Below are 3,909 nucleotides of genomic sequence, written 5' to 3' on the forward strand. Positions count from 1 at the left end.
ACAGTGAAGAACCGACATCCACTCACGAGGATTGATGATCTATCCGGCCAGATTCAGGGTGCATCTTGGTTTTCCAAGATTAATTTAGGTTTGGGTTATCATAGAATGAGGGTTAGAGACGAGTATGTACAGAAGACTGCTTTCTAGACTCGTTATGGTCATTATGAGTTTGTGGTGATGCCTTTTGGGCTCACCAATGCTCCATCTACGTTCATGGATCTCATGAACCGCGTGTGCATGTCAGTGTTGGATCAGTCTGTGATTGTATTCATTGATGATATATTGATCTATTCAACGACCTAGGAATAAATTGAGGAGCATTTGAGGGAGGTGCTAGAGAATTTCAGGAGGGAGAGACTTTTTGCAAAGTTCTCCAAGTATGTGTTCTAGTTGCACGAGGTGCAGTTTATGGGGCACCTTGTCAATCAGAATGGTATTCTGGTCAATCCGGCCTAGGTCTATGTTGTGATGCGTTGGGAGGTTCCGAGGTCTCCATCTGAGATTCGAAGTTTCCTTGTTTTAGTATGTTACAATCGGAGATTCATCCATGATTTCTCCAAGATAGTTGTTCCTTTGACTCGGTTGACAAAGAAGACGTTCACTTTTCATTGGGGGCCTAGACAGCAGGCATCGTTTGATACCTTGAGACAGTGGTTGTGTAAGGCACCGATTTTGACCCTACCAGAGCGTGTTTAGGATTTTGTGGTTTATTATGATGTGTCAATCACGTGTTTGGGGGTTGTGTTGATGTAGATGGATCGCACGATCGATTACGCTTCCAGGAAGTTGAAGCCTCATGAGGTGAATTATCCGACGCATGATTTGGAACTAGGAGTTGTGGTTTTCGAGCTTAAAATTTTGGCGGCATTACCTCTATAGGGTCCATTGTACCAGTTACATGGATGACAAGAGCCTAAGGTATTTGATAGATCAGCCAAATCGAAATCTGAGGCTGCGCCGATGGTTTGATGTGGTGAAGGATTATGATTGTGAGATCCTTTATCACCCGGAGAAGGCTAATGTGGAAGCCGATGCTCTCAGCCGCAACGTGAACGCGGCTCCAATCAAGGATATATGTTTGAGTATGACCATGATTACTCCACTATTAGAGAGGATTTGTGAGGCTGAGATCGAGGCTATGAAGGAAGACTAACGGAAGAGCGAGCATATTGTGGGTCAGGTGGCTTCCTTCGATTATGATAGCTGTGGATTTTTGACACTTCATTGGAGAGTATGTGTATGGTACTCAGGCGGTGTGCATCTGGTTCAGATGGAGGATGCGCACAAGTCTAGGTTATCCATTCATCCAGAGGTGACGAAGATGTATAGTGATCTTTATCTTGATTATTGATGGCCCTGCATGACGAGCGATGTGGCTTGGTATGTGGAGCGGTGCTTGACTTTCAGGAAATTCAAGGCTGAGCATCAGTTACCTCACATCAAGATGCACCCGTTGGAGATTCCTGTATGAAGATAGGAGGAGATTACCATGGATTACATAACAAAATTTCCTCGGACTGCGTGCAGAGTGGATTTTATTTGGGTCATCGTAGATTGATTGACCAAGAGCACGCATTTTGTCCTGATCCAGAAGAGTATCTCTGTGGAGAGGTTAGTTGAGGTTTACATCAGGGAGGTTGTGGCATAGCATGGGGTGCTAGTTTTCGTGGTTTCAGACAGGGATGTTAGGTTTACTTATAGGTTCTGGAAAAGGTTCCTTGACGAGTTCGGTACTCGTCTCCATTTCAGCATGACCTTCCATCCATAGACCAATGGTTAGCGTGAGTGGACCATTCAGACTCTAGAGGATATGTTGTAAGCATGTGTCTTGGACTTTGGTAGGAGTTGCGATATGTATCTAACGTTAGCGAAACTTTCGTATAACAACATTTATCACGCCAGCAATGATCAGCCTCCTTTTGAGATGCTTTATAGGAGGAAATATAGGACCTCGATATGTTGGGGTGATGTCGGCCAACGGGTTATGGGGAGTATCGAGGTGGTACTCAAGACTACCGAGTTGATCCAGTAGGTTCGGAGTAGGCTCCAGATAGCTCAGAGTCGGTAGAAAAGTTATGTTGACAAACGCCAGTCAAACTTAAAGTTCCAGGTGGGGGATATGGTTCTCCTGAAGATGTCACCTTGGAAAGGTGTCATTTGATATAGGAAGAGGCATAATTTGGGCCCCAGGTATATCATTCCCTTCAAGGTTTTGGCACGGGCGGGCTGGGATGCATATTGCTTGGATCTTCTTGATGAGGTCATTCCGATCCATAGCACGTTTCATGTCTCTCTATTGTGGAAGTGCTTAGCGGATGATTTCGCAGTGGTACCGTTGGAGGATATTCAGGTGGATGACCAATTTACTTATAATGAGAGACCGGTGGTAATTCTTAACCGAAAGATGAAAACCTTGAGGAACAAGGTTGTGGAATTGGTGAAAGTTCAATGGAAGCATCACAAGGGTTTTAAGTGGACGTGGGAGCCGAAAGTTGAGATGAGGGAGCACTATCCAGAGTTATTTGAAGTAGAGGACACCGAGGACGAAGTTTGATTCAAGTGGGGGAAAATTGTAACATTCATATTCTAGTATGTCTCCTTTTAAACCCTAAAGTGAAAATTCTTTAAAAGAATTGTTCCATGGTTGGTACGTTGGGCGTACTCTTTGGGTATGCATAGCGTACTAGTCTTAAGTTGGTCGCCGACATCACCCACGTACGTTGGGCGTACGTAGGAGTACGCTGGGTGTACACGCAGATTGAGGAAACCTTAATTTTAAGGGTTTACACCATATTTAAACCCCATTATATCCTCTTTTGGACATGTTTAACCAGCCTCTACCTTCCTTTTTCCAGAAATCGAAACCCTAATGTGTTTTTGAGAGTTTTGAACCATAAAGAGTGTTTGTTGGTGGTTTGTGAAGGAAAAGAAGAAGTGGACCACTTGGAGTTGTACTTGGAGCTTGAGGATCAAGAATTAACTCATCATTTGATAGCCTTTTTAGGTAAAAACCTCATGTCTTGCTAATCTTGATGCTAGATCTAGTTATGTGGCTATTTTATGCTTTGTGAGTCCTTGGAGTGATTGATGAGCTTCTTAATTCACTCCAGAAGTGATTGATCGTAGATGTAGGTTTCTTTTAGTCTCTTTGTCCATAAAAATGCAAGCCTTGTGATGTTTACAGACTCATGCATGTGTTAAGACCCTTTGTTAAGCTCTTTTGAGCTCTAGGGCCCCATTAAGCCATGCATCCATGTAAAGTTGCCAACTTTACGTGATAAGTCACCCTAAGGAAGTCAGATCTGAGAGTTGGGTCGAGGTCTTAACCGAATAAGAGCTTAATGAAGAAAGTAAGCAGCTGAGGCGTACGTTGGGCGTACAAGCTATGTATGCCTCGCGTACTTAGCATTGGGCTTCAAAATTTTGGGCTTTTCGGCTAGAGATTTTTTGGGCCATCATAATTCTATTTTTGGGCTGATGCTATTTTATTGGACTTTTTTGGTTTAAGGCTCATGAAGGGAGTTGTTCCCAATTTGGAAGATTAGGCCATATTTGGGCCTTTTGGATAGTTGGCTTAGGCCTTGGCCTTGGTCCAAGTTAGGTAAAGGGTAAAAAGGTCTTTTATCATAGTTGAGACTCTTAGTATGAGTCGGGATCCAATTATTAATTGGATGTTATGTTATGTTGATAGCACAAGGATTTTAGCAGACCAGCAGCCAGAGATTTATCTGTGAGATTCAGCTATTTGAGGTGTGTTAGCTCACTATATTTAGCGGGTCTCGATGACGGTTAAGTCCCGATGACTATATTATATGTTGTTATCTTTGTGATTATCACATGTATTAGTATGATTATATGTTTATATGCTCATATGTGTATCGGAAGATGCTCGATGTCAGGCAGGGCCTG

The sequence above is a fragment of the Lactuca sativa genome, chromosome 6, assembly GCF_002870075.4.
Source record: "Lactuca sativa cultivar Salinas chromosome 6, Lsat_Salinas_v11, whole genome shotgun sequence".
Taxonomy (NCBI): Eukaryota; Viridiplantae; Streptophyta; class Magnoliopsida; order Asterales; family Asteraceae; genus Lactuca; species Lactuca sativa.